Source organism: Corvus cornix, chromosome 3, assembly GCF_000738735.6.
Source record: "Corvus cornix cornix isolate S_Up_H32 chromosome 3, ASM73873v5, whole genome shotgun sequence".
Classification (NCBI taxonomy): Eukaryota; Metazoa; Chordata; class Aves; order Passeriformes; family Corvidae; genus Corvus; species Corvus cornix.
Genome location: NC_047056.1, coordinates 71,364,033 through 71,384,969, shown reverse-complemented (window position 1 = coordinate 71,384,969; position 20,937 = coordinate 71,364,033). Strand labels below are relative to the sequence as shown.

Here is a 20,937-nt window from a genome sequence, read left to right as displayed (position 1 = left end):
CGCTGAAGTGTGTGAATCCCAGCATTTCTCACCTACACTAAGAAAATGGCATGCTGAGGGAGACAGTTCTATTTCTTTTAGAAAGACAGTGAGAGTTGTGGGTAGAAAACTGTGGGAAATTCTTTTCTCTAATGTCTTTCATTAAGAGATGTTTTCATTCTTGTGCTGTAAAAAGGAAAAGTGAGGGAACCTTATTCCCATCAGAAAAAGAATTTTTAGCAGGCAGGTTAGATCCCCCAAATTCCATTGTACAATTTAGTCTTAATTTCTGTATCCTTAGAGTGAGGTTAATACTTTTGTAAGTACCAAAAATAACTCACTGGAAGTATGCTAAGTGACAAGTAGCACTGATACATTGTGTAACACATACAATTAGGAGAGCACTGATCTTACCTGATTATAATCTTGGACCAGTATCCAATAAATAGAAAAAGAACTTCTTAAACCATCAAAAAAATCTTTAATCATTCAAAGACTCTTATATTGCTGTCATGAAACACTCCATATGATCACTTATTTGAGATGAACTTAGGGCAGTGAATTCACTTTAGTGAATTTATCAGTAAGTAAATGTATATGTATCTATTATATTACACCTAATCTATAGCTTTGGAATATCTCCCTTTTTTCAAAATGACATTTTACTTCAAAACTGGTTGAATATTTGCCCCAATTTCCTTGATGTAGGATATTTATTTCATGTGATTACAGTGGTGTTCATTCCTGTTCTAGTAAGACATCTTGTGTTTGATACGTTTGTGTTTAGTGCATTGTAAATTTTACAATTCTTTTAAATTTAGAACATACTGCTAGGGGGATTTACCTCAAATCAGATCATAATCTGATGTTACAATATCCCTATAGAGAACCTCAAATAGCTACTGCATGTTGACTTAGTAAATCAGTAGTGTAGAAGTTACAAAAAAATATGTAAACATATGTGCACACATTTTTTTTTTAACTGAAAGATGATGAAAGCTGCGGAAACTTATGCTTATTTATCAGGTCAGATCTGTGATTCCCTTTGACTTAATGCAAAGCTGAACACTTCCTTAAATGTAAAATTCTACACATGACATGCTCAGATGTTTTCTCAGAGAAGCTTTCAAAGTTGATGTTTTATTTACTCAGATCTCTATGATTTATAGTAAATCTTTAAAAGTTCAGTTGTTTCAGCTTTGCTAATGCTAATAACCTCTATATTTGTATAATCAAATTCAATTTACTTAAATTTTTAAGGTTTTACTTTATAAGAAGAATAGTCTAATGAATAGGCTACTAAGCTGAAATGAAAGTGATAGCAGCTCACTTTTCAACTCAATCATATAGCTGGCAGCAATAATGAGAAAATAAATTTAGTCTATGTCACCTATCTGTAAAATTAGGAGAACACTTCTATTTCTTTCATGGTTGTCATAAGAAATAAAACTCATTAATGGCCATGAGGCTTTCAGATCCTCGGATGAAAAACATATGGATGCACATACTGTAGTAAACTAAACAGTGGCAGAAGATAGGTCAGAACACAGGAACTTATTCATCTGCATGAAAAATAAAACAGTTAGGTTTTTTTCTCAGCAATGTAGGGCACAATTCACAAGTTAGAAAGAAGAGGCACCATTTCCAGTTATGAGGTTGTACCTGGCCACTATTTGAAATTTAGAGAGTTTAATAATACAAACCTTGGCTACCCCAAGTCAATTGGCCAAGAGGCAGAGAAAGACATGGAGCCAATTAGTCCTGAGATGCACTGTTTCCTCTGTGCTCATAGGACTTAGCTGATGAGTGCATTTCCTGGTGATAACATCAGATCTGCATACCACAATATACAGTGCATTACTGTTCTATGTGAGCAGATTTGAGGAAGGAAACATTTCCCATTCCACAACAATCACTTTTTGGAAAGCTCTCTGGTCTGCACTTTGCAGATGCTCAGAAAAAAAAGGACTTTCCAATTTTCCTTAATTTTGTAGCTGAGAGACAGAGAACAAGATACCACACTGGTTGCCTCTGCTCCCCAAAATACATTTAAGAGACTTGTCTAAAACCACTGTCTGGATTCAGCAGGCAATTTATTTCATAGTTGATCAGCTCCAATTTGCACAATGCACTTTAATTGCACTAACTCTGTATCATATTCCACCACAACAAACTCTACTTTGAATTACCCAAGTACTTGACCAGATGAGTTCATGTCCTAAGTTAAGAAAAACTAGAGTTTTTTCAATTTCCTTAATTTTGATATGGCCTTACCTGAGCACTGATCTTGCAAGCTGTTCCACCCAAGTGAGCCCATGCAGCTCCATACAGCTCCAGCTGAACTGCAGACACAGGTTTCACATTAGGTTAGCATTTTTTACCATAACTACTGTGATATCTTTTACATGGCTTGCCTTATTTCACAGATCACAGAATCAGAAAGTCACTGAGGAACGAACGAACCTCTGGAGATCATCCAGTCCTCCTCTGCTCAAAATAAGGTCACCTATAGCAGGGTGTTCAGGGCTGGATCCAGTCAAAGTTTGGTTATCTTTAAGGATGGAGATTCCACAACCTCTCTGGACAACCTATGTCAGCATTTGATCATCTTCAAAGTGTCTTTAAATGGAATTTCCAATATTTCTGCTTGTATTCATTGCCTCTGAGCACCACTGAGAAGAACTTGGCTCTGTCTCCTTCTCCCCATTAGGTATTTGTTACACTCATTGATCAGGTTCCCCCTGAGCCTTCTGGAAAAAAGGGATATTTTTGTTGGGTTTTTTCTTTATGTCTGTCGCTTTTTGTAGAGTTCATCTCAAGTTTACAATTCCTGTCAATCCTGGGACACACTCCTAGAATGGACTGTTCTGCAAACAAGATTGTTGCAAGGTAGAAATCTGCCTTCAAGGGTCTTTCATTGCCCAGGAAAGCTAACTGAGGCAAGGAAATAAAATCTTTGTCCTAGTAAATCCTGTTTCAAAAGTAAAACTGAATCTTTAAATAAAGTCCTGCAGGTTCAAAGGAACTTGGTAGAGACCAAGATTTTGGAAGAGGTATTTGCAGTGTTTTTTAGTTTTTTCTAGAAACAATTGATGCTTGAAGAGAAGCTGGAAAAGGCAACATCCTTAGTTTCTATATATGGAAGGTTCTGAAGCAATGAAGGATATCAGTATGTTTGAGAGGGTAAGAAGGGCACTGCAAGCTCTAAACCTGGTCACATATTTTAAATATGCAGTTAGACCAGATAAGTGTCACTTGGGAAAGGCATATGTTTCTAAAAAGTACTGGTCAGCTGTGACTGTTTGCTGTGATGTTATAGCCCTGGATGCATATACAATAAGTTGAGCATGTCCAGCAAAGGGTCACGAAGATGATTAAGGGATTGCAGCACCTACCATACAGAGAGAGGCTGACAGCTGAGATTGTTTAGCTTGGAGAAGGCCCTTCTCACTAGTGTCCAGTGACAGGACAAGAAGCAATGAGCACAGATTGAAATATAGCAAATTACATTTAAACACAAAAATTATTTTACTGTGAAGGTGGTTGAATGCTGACACAGGTTGCCTGGTGAGTTTGGAAAGTTTTCATTCTTGGAGATATTAAAACCTGACTGGACACAGCCCTCAGCAACCTGCAGAAGTGACACTGCTGTGAGCAGAGAAGCTGAAATAGGTGATCTCCAAAGGTCACTTCCAAACTCAACCATTCTGTGAACATGTTTGGGGACTTCTTGTTGAAGGAGCACTGAAGAACAGTTTTAAAGTATCCTAAAGACCTCTACTCTCCAAGCTACTCAGCTACACTGTCTTACTTGACAGGGAAACTGCATAATCACAGAATGAAGTAAGAGATTTTTGACACTCTCTCACCCAAGTCTTTGTCTCATCATGCCATTGTCACAGCTCAGAGTCAGCTATGTCCACAGCAGCCTTCAACACAGAAAGTCAGGGACTAAATCAGACATGACAGGTGGGGTTGTTTTCCCCTTCTTCCCACCCAACTCATTCTCATTCATTTGCACAGTGAACTACAACTTCTCTAGCTGAAAGACACCCCACTTCCCTGTAAAAAACATCTAGCTAAAAAAAATACACTTCAGCCATGCCCATTCCCCAGGCCAGTTCCCAGTGAAGGAAGGCACCATTTGTGCCAGAATCGGCTTGAGGCAGAATACATTTTTCAGTGGCACTTCCAGTTTACTGAAAGGCTCCAATTTTGATGCATGAGAAGCTGTTCCTATGAAAAGAGACCAGACCTGGGAGAAAACCAAACATCTACCTCTGAGACAGGCATCATGTCATATAGACTACACCCTCCTCCAAATTGCACTCTTGTTTGTGAAAACAGATTCTCTAGGTCTGAACCAAAAAGATGTTTGCATCTTGAAAGAATCCAGCTACTTCCCACGTTGCATCTACCATGTAACTGATTCCTAATTTCAGAGGATTGTCATTTTATAATCTTTTATTGGTGTAACCCTTGATTATGCAAGGCAAAAACCAAAACAAGTACAAACCATGCGCATACCAGCGAATATCTTCTGCTTTTTCCAAGAATGTCTTACCCACTACTTGCCTTGTCTGTTGCCACTGAAGAGCATTCAGTTTTCATCTCTCTCATGAATGCTTTATCCTTTTACTTCTTTCCAGGCTTGTTTGTTAGCTTTTCCTCTTTCTTCTGAAGAAAGCAAGCTTGATAGGTTTTGCTAACGATCGTGCCCTCTACACTAACTATAAAACACATATAATTAACAATGGAAGCAAAAGGTTAAGTAAATGAAAGGTCATGACAATTGAGGCTGATTTCATTAGACAGCATTGGTATGTTATTGTTCCCAACACAGAAATCTAGGTTTAAAGATATGCATTCATTAAACTGGGCCACAGGAAATGATCATTCTTCTGTTTCTGTTAGGTCACCTGCAACTATTACTTTAATTAGGGTAACAAGAAGACACTGCTAACAAATACCCTGAAAATTATATATAAATGTGCTTTCATCAAAATGACTCACCAACATTTTGATTCTTCCACATTTACTCATTGGGTAAAATTTCCCAGTATGAAAATCAATCTTATGTGTAAGGGTGGAAAATTCTCCCCACCGATTTGCGTCACTTCCATTTTCATCTCTTGGTAATAAGAGAGGAAGGGGACACTTGGGTGTTTTGAAAAAACAGTAGAGCTAGGATTAGGAAGGGATATTTTATCACATGAAAACTGAAGCATGGTACTTAAAGAAACACACAAAAAATGGCGACTTTCAGCTCCCTACATTAAGGATATGTTGCTGAAGTACAGATGAACTGCTTGGGAAAAGGACAATATTTAAAACCAGAAGTTACATGCTTGGGTACTTAATTACATATTGGTCTATATTAATTGTTGCACTGGAGGTCCAGTTCTTTGATACTTCCAGCGCCTGCAATGGAGTTTTTCTACCAATGGATTTATCCAACATCACTAAGCCTAATAACTTCAGAGTCTCAAGTCACCTTATGCCAGTGTTCTGTTCCTGAGAGAGAAAAATGTCAGACACCTCGATGTTTTTAATATATTTACAGTTCATCACTGAACTTTTCAGCTGCTGAGTGTCAGTCCTGCCTTCCTTCTTCCCCCATGTCCACCTGGCTCTGGCATGGAGTCCTCTCTTCAGTGACTTCATTAACCAGCCAAATATTACTGCTACTCACATACTTGATCCTTCAGGGATTGTCAAATTTTTGACGCTCCAGTTTCTCTGCCCTCCTTCTCATCAGCAGTATTTCTTCCTTGATTGCATGGAGAGCCTTTGCTTCTGTCGCCATTCTGTAGCTAACCATTTTGTTCCCTTTATTTTGAACCTCGGACATGCCTTTGTTATTTATACTGCAGAATCTGTTGGAAAAAGTGGTGAGATCTTTCTGTTTCCACAGAAAGCTGGTTCTCCACTTCCTAGCTCAGCTTTTACTTTAGCCAAGGAGCTCTTTTTCTCCTTACATTCTGTGATTTTTATTTCTGTCTGCTATCTGTCACTCTTTTTTTTTGCATATCTACAAGAATAAATAAATAGCATTTGCAAAGGTCTCCCTTCAATGCTTCCTTCCCCATTCACATTTTAACTTGGACTCTGTCTGCCTAATCGAAATTTTCCAAATTTCTTCTGATAGCAAGTACAATGAAACTGAAACTATACTGGCTTTTAGTCAGAAAAGAGCTCAAAATCTATTTAAAACCATGTTTCTATTTCCACTGTCGTTCTTATTTATTTATTTAAAAGGGTATGGGAAATATGAAAGAAGACTCTCCTGTATCAAAGCAGTCTCCATTTGAATCAGTGTCACTTTCAATCAGTTCACCCTTTAGCAATTGGTTTATTTCTGCAATTAACTTATGAGTGAATCCTGATTGATTCAAACTGAAGTGGCAGAGGTAAGCCAGGAGTGAAACAAAATCTTTTGAGAAAATATTTTTGAGTAGTTTAAGCCTTGCTTATCAATTAATGTTTCATTCTTAAAATTTGTGAGTAACAATAAAAGTGATGCTGCAAATGAAGACTTGGACATTATTATTCTAGTTGCATATTATTCTAGTCCAGTGGAAATGCAGAGAAGCTCTTTCTAAATCATTTCTCTGCTTGGTTTTTCAATATTCAATAGAATACGGAAATGCTGACCTGACTGTAATTAGTTCTTGTGATTGGAGCAATGGTAGATGAAGAAACAAAGTAAATGTATAAGCCAACTGTGGCTTTCCACCCACAGACACGAGGCAGGCACTTTCTCACTCTACGCCCCCAACTCCAAGTAATCATTTCCTTTCTTCACCGCTGTACACTTTGAAAAATGTTCTGTAATTTTTTCTACCAGCTAACAATTCAATTTTTTGAGCCTGCAGTCCCCAAAGGAAACTAGTTCAAACCCCTTAAATCAAGCTGCTATAAGGAGCCAGACAGTTTCAGCTGATGAAAACCACATCCAGTGTAATGCAATAAAACCCACAGACCAGTCACAGTTATAAAATAAAATTTATTCCTAATGTTAAGATAACATTTTCTTATGGTCATTACTCTTAAAGGCTACATATATTGATTTAAAAAGCATTAAATATTAATGGTTAACCAAGTGTATGTCCCTGAATTCCTAAAACAGTATCTGAACATGACTGTAGTAATTTTGAAGTAATTGTTTAAGTGTGAAGATCTTGTGCACTAATTCAGCTTCAATGTAAATCCATCATCCTGTCTCAGACTGTTTGCTGTTGATGAGCATTATATGAAAAGCTCCATATTACTTCTCCTTTTTAAAAAGTGCCATAACCTCCACTCTGTTAATTATTCTGAAGAGGAGCATGCTGAAACCTTTCTGTTTGAACTGATCCTGAATCCTGGCATCAGAAATAGAACAAACATTTAAAAACTTGGCCACAAACTACCACTTTGGGTAATCAGCTGGACACAAGGAGACCTGAGTCCTTATTTCCTCCCTACTAACTTTTTTCTTTAATGATGGCATAATGTAAAATATAGAAGAAATTCAAACTAGCAACCACTCAATTATGAGTCTCATTTCTAGAGCTGGCTCTTAAAAAGGGGGCCCTCATAGTAGACACTCCCCTGCTGCCCCCCTTCTCCGCTTCCCCTCCTCCCACCAAACTCATTGTGGGATCAAGGCCATGTCTCTACCAGTGAATAAAACAGTCCAGGGCTCATTTTCTGCTACCCTGTGGCTAACCAGCCTGGCACATCTCACAACCATACAAGAGTTTTAACCAGTTGTTCCTGAAACCAGGCCAATAGGCACAATGTGCATATTAGGATTTGGGTTTCTCCTGTACTAGTTCCTCAACCACAGCCTGGCACCTATTGTTTTGGTGAAGCCTGGTTGGCACTAAACCACTTCATGGACTGTGCACAACCAGTGCTCTGGTATTTGCCCTGGCCCTGTTCATTTTGCTAATTCAGAGGTGGCCAGAGCGTCTCCATATCCCTGAGCAAGCAAGCCAGCAGTGAGGACCAGGGAACAGGATTTTCCATCCATGAAACAAAACTTGATGGGGGGCACAGATAAACTGAGAACAGTAGTCCCTTATACTTGGTTTGGCAGGAGCAAAATATTTGTCTTCTTCCTTGATGTAAAACCAATACCTATGTGACACATACATGGCATGCTCATTCCCATTAATAGGAAAGCTCAAGCCAACACTTTTTCTGGAGATGCATGTGTGGCCTTGGGCTAAAAAGCAGAAAGCAGAATCTGCATTCACCAGGGGGGTTCACAGCTTCTGTTTTGTTTTGGTTTTCCTGATGAACCCCTCTCCAGTTGATGTCGTGGCAAGTTTCTGGATGGACACAGTTCAGTTTCTGCACCAATTTAAACAAGAAGCATAACATAAGCTTTCAAATTAGTGTATTTGACCCCCTCAACAAGGACAGAAATTATTGAGCATTTGAAGAAGGCCAAATATCTACTGGCTTGGAATTAAGTGCAGTCTTGTAAAGGTGGTAAATACTGGCTTGGAAAAGGTGTGGATAAGGAACAGTTAAGGCTTGGGTTGGCAGAGCACTCTGAGTGTGCCTGTGTAATAAGTTGACTTTGCTGCAACTAAATAAATGCCTAAAAAGCCATTTTTGATGAAATAATTCTCTGATTACCATATTGAATGTTCATGTGCTTAGATAGCTGCCTAGGTTTGCAAATGGAACATTCTTGAGAATCTTACATTAAAATTTAAAGCTTCATAAAATGCTGCATAATTTTCACAAGGCCACAAAATAAAGCAGAACAGCATATTTTGACACAGCTTTTTCAAACAAACTTCTAAAGAAATCACTTCCTTTCTTTGGCCCCACTGGCAAATGCAAATAAAGTAGGAGGAAGACACACAGCAAATAGGAAACTCCTCTGTTACTAACATTTTCATTGGGTCATTAAAAAAATTATAACAAACCCAAAGGGAAAGAAGGAGACTAATGGCTAAAAGGAGGACAGAGATAGTTCTGTAACTACACACAGCCATTGACAGCTAAGAAACAGTTTGGACCATGAGTATTTCTGGGGGAAAAAAACCAAGACCCTCACCAGGATCCTTCTATAGCACATTTCATCTCAGTTTTGCTGCCAGCATGGAGGGAACATTTAGCTTTAGAACTGCAGTAATTTTTTCTGATTGAGCTTTATAGTAGATTTGATGTGGCTTTAAAAAATAAATCTGTTAGTTAAACGGAAAAAAGACAAATGCAAGACCAGAATGAGAAAAAAAAATAGATTAAGAGGAAAAGTCTTCTGAGATCAGAGCTCAAGGGGCAAAAAGCTACATCTGGCAGCTGGGAAGCAGAGGCAGAGACTCGCTGCCAAGAGCGTCTCAGTCATATCAGTGTATCTATTTGCCAGCATAGCTTAGTCCACAATATGTGAAGATGAGTTAATGAAGATTAGTGTTACTGTTGGCTGGAAGAGCAGTCATACACATCTTCAGGAAGCAGCAGCATTACTCCTATTAGTTGTGAGGGGCAAGGACAGGGGAGACTGATTAGAAAACCATTCCAATTAGAGGAAAGCATGGGAAGTTAGTGGGCAAACAGGATAGGCTAAAAGAAGGAAGAGGAAAAGGGTCTGTGAATGCAGTGGAGAAGGAAAAAAAATTACTTAGAAGCATGTCTGCAAAATGTGGATTGGGATGGCAGGCCACTTTAACAGGTCACCTTAGGAAGAAATGCCATGGCTCATGAAAAGGCCTAGGACTGTTTAATATGCATAGGAAGAAACAAATTTTTCTGTAAGTTCTCAGGGGAAACCCTATGAACAAGACCAGTGAAATAAAGCAAAAAAAAAAGAAAGTAATAGGAAAAAAACGTGCAGTGTTTTCACAGCCTGTTTGCAGTTCAGTGACTTATTGAAGGGCTTCAATTCTGCTTATTTTCCGTATATAATTTGTTCTATACAAGCTTGCTATAAAATTAGGTTACACTATATTCTGAGGCCACAGCAAAACAAAGCAGGTGGGGAAGTCTCTTCTTCTGCAAAAATAAATACCTCAGCAGAAATAGCGGGTACCAGGAAGGAACTCTTCCCCATCTGTTAAAAATAAATAAAAATTAAGTGAAAAACCAAGTTCTGACTATGATTTGGCTTTGTTTGTTCATTTTTCAGAAAAGATCATGTAGTCTCAAACTAGTAGCCAAATACAGCTAAACTTGTGCTAAGGTAGTATAGATCTATGCTGGGCTAGATTTATAGATATACATACAGAGTGTGCACCAAATTTTAGGTAATAGAGTAAAATATTAGGACTCTAGATAAATGTGGGTACTTAAATCTCATCTGTGAAACATGAAGCAGCTTTCTATGGCTGTGCCTAGATAATTCCAAGTGAAAGAGTGTCTTTTGGTCTTTGGAAGACTCCCTCCTGAGCCTTTGAAATATCTCTGTTCAACACAAAACCTTTCTGAGCTAAGTAAGGCACAGTATTTGAAGTCTTGAGAGGTTCCACAGCTGCTTTAATCACAGGCTAAGATCACATAGCAAAATTCTGTGTAAAGTTTTTCTGTTAAAAGGAAGATAAAAAGCTCTGTATGGTAAGAATTTTAGTGCTGACTTTGCGCTTATTTACACCAAAAAGTGCTAATAAATTCTTGAAAACCTTACTGTATCCTCAAAAATTAAATCTACAAAGGAAAGCCCAAGAGTGGGAAGTTCAAGGCAAGCATACAAATGCCTAATGATAGAAAATACATGTGAACTGGGCTCACTACAGACCACATTTTTTATCTTGTTCTCTTAAGGAAACGGAATTGCATTTGCTATCCATCTCTTTGTTCTCAAGCAAATTTTGAACCCTTTTCACTGTTTCTGCCAAACTCAGTATAAAGGACCCAAAAATACTATGTGTCATGACAAAAACCAGCAGTCAGAAAAATGAGACTGCTAATCAGTGTCCTCTCCAGATGGACGACGGTGTGACTTCACCAGTTACCTGCTGTTGGACTCACCAGTTGGCTAATCCTCAGCACGTGTGCCTGGTGAGGAACCACACCGCTGAGAACCATCTCCATTTTGCTAGTGCATGTGGACAATGGTGATTACTGGAGCCTATGTAGAGTGAATTGGTAGGAAAAGGATGTGGAACACTGGTCCCTAGGTAGCCAAACTTTGTTAACCCTGCTATTTTTAAACCAATGAACAACATACCCTTGGGTAAAATTCATGCTGGCTGTACGACAGTATATAAACTACCATTGGGGTATTCCATGGATGTGTCAGGACAAGCTAGAAAAACAAAACTTTGGGATTAATAAAGTCTCCTATGCCGGAAAAGGAAACCAATAATGGTGCAAGACCACTGGGAAACAACAAGTTCTGGACAAGCCAGTGGATGTGGACTGCACACCAGGAGACCCACCACCTGCAGGTCATGGCTGCAGCTGGTTAAGGCGCTGTTAAGACGCCCAGGATCGTCCACACAGGAGCTATACGCCACCTGTCAGCGGCAGGTTTAGGGGTGAGCAGCAGCACAAGAGGACACCGCAGCTGGGGAGTCCAGTCCTCGAGCGGCGGAGCCGGTCGCAACCACAGGTGCCAAATGGCATCCATGATGTGCAGCCAAGGAGGTGCCTGGGGGAGGAGGCTGTTGGCTGAATGTGGTGAGCGGGGCCCTCCGGCCTGGCCCCGAGAAGAAGAGGCCCTCGGCAAGAGTCGGCTCCGGCGGCGCCGTCGGGCGGCTCCCGGGGGCGCGGCCGGCCCGCCCCGCCCCGCCCCGCCCGCGGGCTCCCGCTGCCCTGGAGCGCCCCCACGCGCAGCCGCTGGTGCCGCCCGCCCGCCCGCGGGGAGGGCGGCGGGGCAGGTGCGCGGCGGCTGCGGCGGCGTGAGCCAGCGCCGGGGCCGTGTCCGCCCGCCGCCGCCGCCCCTCCTCGCTGGCTGCTGCTGCCGACGCCTTCCCGGCGGGAGCGCCGGTTCTCTCTGCCGCCGCAGCTCGCTTTCTCCTCCTCCTCCTCCGTTCCGTCCTCCCAGTGGCTCGGGAAGGCAAAGCCCCCCGCCGGGGGCGCCCGTCGGTGGGTGCGTGCCCCCCAGCCCCCGCGCTCGCCTCGCCACCGCGGCAGCCGCCGGCGCAGCCCCGCTCAGCCCGGCCACCATGGCGTGCGGGAGGTAAGCGAGCTCCCTTCACCTCTCCCTTCGCGGGTCTTGCCCTCCTGCCGGCGCCGCACCTGCCGGGGCGCTGGTGGGCGGCCGCGGAGAGGGGACGGCCGGCGGGTTTCTCCAGTGCCGGAGGAAAAGTTGCGCTGCGCGGAGGCGGAGCGGCGCCGCATTGTTGTGTGTGCGGGCGCGGGTGTTCCCTGCGGGCGGCGGCGGGGCGGGTGTACTTCCGGGTTCTCACCTTTCTCCCTTCGCCGCCGCGCCCCCTCCTCCGCCGGCCGCCGCTGCCCCCGAGCCCGCCCGCTCCGGCCCCGGCTGTCCGCGCCTGAGCCGCCGGGACGGGGGAAGGGGGCACCGGGCCGCGCCGCCCGTCAAGCGCGAACGACGACGGCAGCCGCGGTAGAGGAAAGAGTGAAGGGACGAAGCCTCCCCCCGCGCCGTGCGGGGCGCGGGGCGCAGCGCCCCGCCGAGAGCCGGTGGCGGCCGGGGCCGAGGGACCGGCCGCGGGGACAGTGCGGCAGCCCGACGCCAGGGGGCGGCCCGCGCCCCGCCGACAGCCGCCGCCGGATGGCGGTGACCGCCCGGCGAGCCGCCGCGGCCGGGCGGAGCGGGCGAGAACCGGCGTGGAGCGCCCGCGGCTCGGCGGAAGGGAAGGCCAGGGGAGAAGAGCGGACTGACGGCGGGACGGGACCCGCCGGGCGACGCGTCCGCTCGGAGGCGGCTGGGGCGCGGAGGATGGGGCGGAGGTGGCGCGCCCCGAAGGGCGCGGGGCTCGGCCGCCCTGCGGTAACCAGTGGCGGGGCGGGCGGGGGCCGCGTCTCACGCGCGGCGCTGCGTGCGCGGTGCGGGGGGTTTAACGCGAGTGGCGGCGGGGCCGCCATCTTGGATGGCTCCCGCCGCGGCGCGGGGTCGCGTCCGGGCGCTGCCCGCCCCCGGCGGGGCTGCGGGGACAGCTCCGGGGCTGCGGCGCGGCAGTGCCGGGGCCGCGTCGCCGCCGGCGAGGGGGCGGGCGGGCTCGCCGGGTCACTGTGACACGTAGCCCCGCGGCCGGCTCTGAGGTGCCAGCCAGGCACGGTGCGGGATGCGGTGCGGGGCAGAACAAATAAAGTGCCGAAATGCCTCCGACGCGCCTTGCTCCTCCTTGTCGGGTTGCGCGCCCGCGGGCAGCGGCGGCGTGGCCGCTGGCCGCCTGCCGCCGCGGTGACGGTACGGCTGCGGCATCTCCGGGCTCCGCGGGCAGCGACCGTATCTGAGCGCCGGCAGCTCCACTCGGCTGTTGTGTCATTGTAGTACACCATACAGCGGGTCAGATAACCCGCTATCAAATGAGAACATTAGTCTAAAAATAAGTAAACATCAGCAATGCATGCATTTTGTCCAAGCTATAATAAAATATGTAATTGGCGTATCTAAATAAATTTGAAAACTCTAGGTTAATTTCAAGTCTCTTTTAGCTTTAACATGAGGGAATTATCCATTTTAATCTGATAAACATATTACCTAAAGTGCTTTGAGTCATTTACTTGTTTCTCTCTTACCAGTCGTTAGCTTGTTAGTGATGGTGAGTAAATGATGTGCGGTGGTCTTACAGTGATGGGACAAAACAGTAGTGGATGCTACATTGACTTGTTTACAGACTTGACTCTTTTTTCTTATGTAACTGGTCTTGCTGTTCTTTCTAAAGAGGCCGTTCACAGGGCTGTGGTTTTTTCCTCACCTGTTTTGGATTTCCCATCTTGCATGGAAACTGCAAGTATGGAGAAGTGTCCTGTCATGGACAAGTCATTAGACACTAAGAAAACAGTTACAGCTAAATTTGGTCATAGTTAATATAAATGTAGTTGTGTATACTTTTAGTGGTATCTGGACATAACATTGTACTGAAGTGCAATAGTGCATGTTTACTCTTAGATTGATACCTGTATGATTTGCTTTGCAAAACTACAAGTCGTGTGTTTTTTAAAACACACTATTAAAAAAAAAAAATCTTAAAGCTTCAGAGGAGATAATACTGACAAACTTGTTTCGAAAATTATTTGTAAGATATGCAACTAAGCTATAGTTCTTCAAAGGATGATGATTTTTTTCCCCCTTTGGTATGAGTAGTCAGAATCAATATTGAATTAAATTATGATCTAAATTATTAATACTCCAGGAAGTCAAGTTTATTTTGCTGTAGTCAAATGAATCATGTATGTAATGGCAAAAGTAGAGATTATATCTGATGTTTGTCCCTTGCAGTAGTTAAAAAACACAGCTGTACTAAAAACTCTGCATATGTGTGGATGACAAAAGTAACTGTCTTATACTCTGATTATTTTAAAATGCATTCTGTAAAGGACATGTGCTACTGTCCCAATTTTATAAATTTTTTTTTAAATTATAATTAATCTGAAAATGTATTAGCTGGCATGTACTGAGAATTTCATGAGAGGGGAAGATGGTGATACGTAAATGAAGAAGGAAACCCCACATTCTCTCCCTCCTAGGCCTGAACAGCTGCAGTCTAGGCCGTTTGCAGGATGCAGTGGTAGGTCACACGCAGTGTTTCATATTGCATCCCCGAGCACAGAAGTGCATTTTAAAGCCCAAGCGGTTAAGCCGTTTGTTCCTCCTCTTTTTCTGCTTTGTAACCCCGTGGCAGCGTTTTGTTTGAGCGGCAGCTGAAGCCCGCGGCGCGCAGCGCGATCCTCGGGCGGAGAGGCGAGGCACCACGCGTCGCTCCGAGCAGGGCGCTGGGCCGGGACCCGGTTTCCAAAGGAACCGGTTTCCCCTGGGCGGGGAGCCGCGCATCCCCCTTCTCCAGCGGAGCGCGGCCGTGCCGCCCGAGGGGCGCCGGGCACCCAGCGCGCTGACCCGCGGGCGCGCCGAGGGCCGGGGCGGGCGCGGCCCCTCCTCCGTGGGCGCGGCGCTGTCCGCGGTGCTGAACCGCGCGGCCATGTTATTCCCGGCGGAGCCCTGCCCGCCGGCCCGCGCCGTGCCGTGGGCGAGCTGCCCTGTGCGGCTCTCGGCCGCTTCAGCGCGGGGGTCACGGCAGGGGAGTGCTCTTACCCACAGCCTTTATGTAATACACTGTATCGCGCCGGTATCGGATGCTGACAGCAAAATCAATGACAAATACTACAGCGCTTTCTCCTTCAGAACACGAGCTCTCCCAGCAACGCGGATTTTTTTGTACCCAACTTGGGAAGCTTAACGTTACCTATATGGAATGGAAGTGCGGATGAAACCAGCAACTAGTCAGGAACTTGGCATTCGCTATTTTTAACCACCGGTTCAGTTTATGAAAGGACATTCTGAAAGTGAATATCAAAACAGCATGTCATCAGTGAGAACAAAATAGCCACTCATGGCACAGGGAAGGTTCAGGAAAAAAGCAGGTATCCATTAGCAGCAATGCAAACACAGGCATGGGTTTTTATCCTTTCTTCCTCTGTTTAAAAAAGACAAATTTAGAAAGGTGTGCTGTCTAGCAAATCTTTTTTTCCAAATTCACTTTTAATGTGCTGCAACATCTCTACTACGTGAAAAAAATTAAAAAGCTTTGTTTCATCGCAGAGACAAGTGTTCATTTTCTGTAGTTGCACACTGGGTGTTTTGAATGCAGTTGCACCATAAAAAGCAAATATGCTCTTCTGGTGTGATGTGCAGAGGCTGAAAAAACAAAAGACAAAAACAACATGATGTGTTTCATATGGGAGGATAACAATTTTAAAAATATACATTCTGCTTCTAAAAATAGAATGAATTGATATGCAGAATGAATTGACCTTCAAATTAAAGGTCAGAGGTGACAAACCAGGACAGAGGTCATGTAGCTCATTTTCAAGCAATCAGTTTTTCTAGTTTTTTCATAGTTGAACAAAAGCTTAATTATACAAAAGAGTTAGGACTGTAATATTTAACTAGTCAATTCTAACAGAGAAATAAAGGTAGTGTTACACAGTTCCCTATTTTCTTGAATGTAGCTTTATTAGGGAATTATTTCTTCTGTTACTGCTGCAAAAATGGGTCTGTCTTAAAATATTTAAATACATTTCTTCAGTTTACATGTAATAATTTACCATGTGTACTTAATATTACTTCAGATATGAGAGGATTGTGTAGTCTTTTGCTGGTTTTTCAGTGATTTTAGAAAAAAAAAATCCTGCTCATACATACTATTGTTTCAATAAAGTTAAATTTGCAGATCCATTTATTTTGGCATTCATACATATACTTATTATTTCTAGCAAACCACTTCCCCAAAATCCTACTTCCAGTCTGCAACATTCTATATCTCGAAGTGCAGTAATTAGACAGACCTAATACCTGACTGTTTAACTTGTATGTCTATGTGATTATTATTTTATTATATACAGTGTCTAAGATTCAGTGTTCTAACAATTTGAAGGTATTGGTTCAGTGTTTATATCAGTAATATCACATTTAGACTAAACCAAGCTTTCATCAATATTCCGAAAATATTTAACAAATATTTTATAGGTAGACCACATGCAGTAATGCGACACCTAAGGATAAGTACTAGAAATTCAACTGTTAAAATTTGTACATTCACTCACTAATAATTTTGTATTACATATTAGATTTTTGCTTTTCTTTCAGATACTGTATGTCCTGTACCTACTTCAGCTACTGATGTGAACGTTGTTTTTAAAGGTTTTCATATTTTCTTTTAGAGATTGTGAATTTTTAGTTATATATCACTGATGTTCTTGTTTACTTTTTTTTCCCTGTTTTGAATTAATGACCCATCTCCACTAAAGTTTATAAAAAGAGACAATTACTTTACTTGCATTACTTTATTTGTTCGGTTGTTTTAAACAGTGACTCAGTCAGAAGGCACTGGCGTACAGGAGTGATGTCCACTCCAGTTGAAATGGGAAAGATGTGCCCTGTACTACCCACTCTTCTAGGAAAGTGAATATTGTTTAAAATACAGATACTCATCTGCTTTTTAACTTCTACAGTGTTTGATTTGATTATTTTAATGGACAATAATATCCATACCAGTATTTGATAAGCATATTACAAAATACAAATGATGATAAAATCCATCTTTAGTAGTCCTCTCAAGTAATAATTCAGTGATTAAAAAAATGCAACAAAAATTAAGAAGATTCTATGTTTTGTAGGTGAATAGGATGTGCAAATAAGACAAAAGTTCTGTGCAAAGGAAAAGATAGGTGAAGGGTGTGTAAATTCCATCAAAACGAGTATTAATGTAAAACATCTCAGAAAGGAGGTCTGAACAAACAATAATAAAGTTGTTATAAAAGTAAATAAAAATTACTCATTTTTAAAAATAAAACTTGTAGTGCCATCACTTTTGAGGGGATATTAAAATCCTAATTGGCTGCAGTATTTTTGTAACCTAAGTAAAAGTTGTAAGTTATACAAATATTGAATTCAGCTTGTCATAATATTCATTCTTAATTTGACCTTTAGCAGGTATTTTTTTTCAGTACTTCTGGCATTGTTTTGTTTGCAAATAGTTATTAAGTGGGGAAATAAAATCTTACTCTCTATATGTAGTTTCTCACAGAAATAAATAACAAATCAGTGATCAAGCTCTGAAAAATATTACCTATGTATGATTTGAGAATTAGGGCTTTTAAAGTTCTTTTCCTTACACAGAACTGGTATGAAGTAATTTAAGAAGTACAAAGAAAATTCCATCTGAAAACATGTAATAAGATCACAAGGTAGTTTTCTCATTGTTTCATTTGCTGTATAGCAAATGAACATGTGGCAATTTCAAATGCCCTTGTTAACAGCAAACTGGGAACAAAATACTTTAAATATATAGGAAGTAGAACAGTAGCATTCCATTTTAAAATTGTGTGTTTAAAAAATTCATCTTTGAATCACAAAATATTGTTTGAAACATACCTGGTTTACATTGGTTTTTAATTAAATAATTATGATAGTTGTTTAGCATATGTATATTCAAATGCAGACCATAAGAAATTGCAGATTTTACTAAACAAAATACACCAAATATAAGAATTGTATATAAGTAATTTCAGTCCTTAAAACAAAAATAACCTTGTTCAGCATATTCCTTTCGTATGTATTATTAATGTTTTAAACTAAATAAATGTGAAATAGTTTTTATTGCTAAAAAAATTGTCAGTTGTAGTAGTAGCATTTAATTTTGAGGAGAAACTCTGATCCTAGGGTTGCCAGGCTTTCATTGGCTCCCATTCTGATATTGTGGAGTTTATTACTCCTTTTTATTGCCCAAAAGAATCAGATTCATAACAATGGTGGAAGCACATTTTACCTTTCTTTGTTCCTATTCTCACTGTAGTCAAATAACATTCTTGCACATAATTGGAAGGTGCATAACTGGATGTTCGATCTTCGAAAACTTCATTTCCTAAAAACTAAGATATGCTTAGCCTCTTTTATATCAGGAAAAAAGCATAGCTGCGCTATTACCTAGCTGTGTTACTCACTTGAAGCTGTAGTTACCCTCCTTCAGATCAGTGAGTAAAGTGGGTGAAATTAGCAAAGAAAGACTAAGTTTTAATTTGCTAGTTGTTCAATTAGTTTTCATAAATCAGCATTGTAAAAATATTTTTAAATATCTCACGCTTGCTTTCATCTTCACGTGCTAGAAAAATACTGTAATGGTGTAAAAACAGAAGTATGGAAGAAAAGCAAAGAAAATTATGGCTAAACAAAGAATTTAAATTGTGAGAGCTTTCAACTTATCTACCCTGTAATTACATAAGAACATTAACACTTGAGTGTACATTTTCAGGAAACCCTAATTTTTCTTATTTATGCATTTCAGAGTAACTATATTGAACTGAATGAAATGAAAAGGAAAAAAAAGAGTTTAAACAATGAAAACAAGAGGAAATCCATTATTTAGAATTGCACATTGAGGAATCTGTGTAAAACAAGTCAATTCAGAGTGTCAGACAACACTCATTTGTGATGTTTGAAATCAAAATACTGTTTGCATAATGCTTCTACTAGCAGGCGAGAACAGTAAATAAGGTTAATTTTTACTGACTGGTTCAAATGATAGACCGCAAAGTTTGTTAATATATCTGACTGGTGTGTGTGTATAGTGTATACAGATATATTTTAAAAGCTCATGTTTTATGCTCTCACTATGCTTGGGTTCTGTACACAGAGTTTTAAAATTTTATGTATACTTTGAAGCATTCATCCATTTAAGTCTTCACTCCTGATGAGTTAACTAAAAGAAGATCCTTTCAACATTGCAATGTTTTCCCCTATTCCTTTGCATCACTATTTTCCTTGTTTGTTATATAATAAAGGATTGGTGGGTTTTGTTTTCTAGTTCTTCTATGCTCTAATCATACTTATAGTACCCTGCAATCTTTAAAAAAATACTGCTGGCTTTACTCTGGAAGAAAACAGTCCCCTGGCTACCACTGTGAAAGAAAGAAGTTTAACATATTAATTTTTCTTTTCAACTTACTTTTGGAGGAAAGCATGTGTCTTACTTAAGTGGAGTAACTATTTACGTCTGCTTTACTTTCTTCCAAACAAATTATGTTTCTAAATCCTTTGGCAGCAAACTTGCTTAAGGTAATTAATTCAAAACAATCCAAATTTAAGAGAATTCCTTTCAAATAGATATAAACTTGCTATTATTTTTTACTGATCAATAAGTTGTCAAAAAATAGACTACATAAGCTGTTAAGTAAATTGAATTACAGAATGTGCTACTTGTAGGGGAAAGTGGACACCTTTGTTGGGTGTCTGTCAGTGTACCTTTAACTGATACTGCACTTTTCATTGTATTTCCTATCCAGCAATAATTACATATAGTGTTCTCTTGCATTATTTTTTGTGCTTACTCTTACAGTATCCTTCCACGTGCTGTGAATGCCTAGTTAAAATAAGGATTGCTTTCAAAGCCAGTGACTTTTTATCTGAAAACATCTTGCTATCTAGTACACAATTCCTAAACAGCATTTATTTACTTGCAGTGACAAAGTTCATGTAAATGGCAAGATACTTTTTTGGTTTGTACAGCATAAGTGGGCACAGGAGAGTTCACTGTGAGTCATTTCAGAGCCCAAACCTGCTTTCATTTATATTAGGGGCTGATTTTGTATGTCTTTCAGTAGGATAGAGTAAAATACATGCCAGAATAGTTTCTCATTTAAACTACCTATTTAAATGAGTTCATAGAATTGTAATCCCCAGGCTTTTCTACACTAACATCTCTTATGCCAAGCTTTGAGTATCGTATCAGGAAGCTTTTTGTAGTAACTATAAAAAATTAGATATCCATTTTTCTGCTTAATAATCTGTTAAGTGACCCTCTAGAATATGTGATGCTTAAAAATGTGTTATGAAATGACAGTACTGGAAATGAGAATAACTTGAACTTGTGCTGTTTTCTGCTACAGTGTTTAAGAACTATACTTTCCTGCTTTGAATCCCGACACCACTCCCCCAAATACTTATTTTTAATCTCTTCATAAACTGAAGCAGGCTATGTTCCAAAGCCAAGAACGGATCCTTTACTCTACGCTTGCATATTTCATTATGTTGCATAAATAATGCAAGTAAATCTGAAAGACACAAAAGCCACACAGCCACAGGTTGGCAGAACAAAGAAGCAGATACAAGAGATTAGGCTTCAGTGCTTGAAGGTGTAAAAGCAGAGTTAGGTTTAATACAAGACAAAAGCCCACACAATTCCAGTGGAAAACCTAGTTACTACAAAAGAAGAGGAACTGAATCAGCTTGCCAGTGTTGTTGCACTGAAAAGAAAGAAAGATTGTACCACCCCCTTTTCCAATTTCTGGTGTTCGAAAAGATTCAGGGTATTTGACTGTAAGGGAAAAGAAATG

At 41.2% G+C, this 20,937-nt stretch overlaps 1 protein-coding gene across 2 annotated transcripts in view; it reads left to right on the top strand.

Moving 5' to 3' along the window:
- Positions 1–11,833: 11,833 nt before the first annotated feature.
- The window catches only part of LIN28B (lin-28 homolog B), a 100,497-nt gene continuing 91,393 nt past the window's right edge, over positions 11,834–20,937 (top strand). The window contains exon 1 of one of the 2 annotated variants that reach the window (XM_039569824.1): positions 11,834–12,100. The gene's annotated coding sequence lies outside the window, so the exon portion shown is untranslated. The remainder of the gene's footprint in view (positions 12,101–20,937) is intronic. The other variant, XM_039569823.1, reaches the window with a different exon arrangement.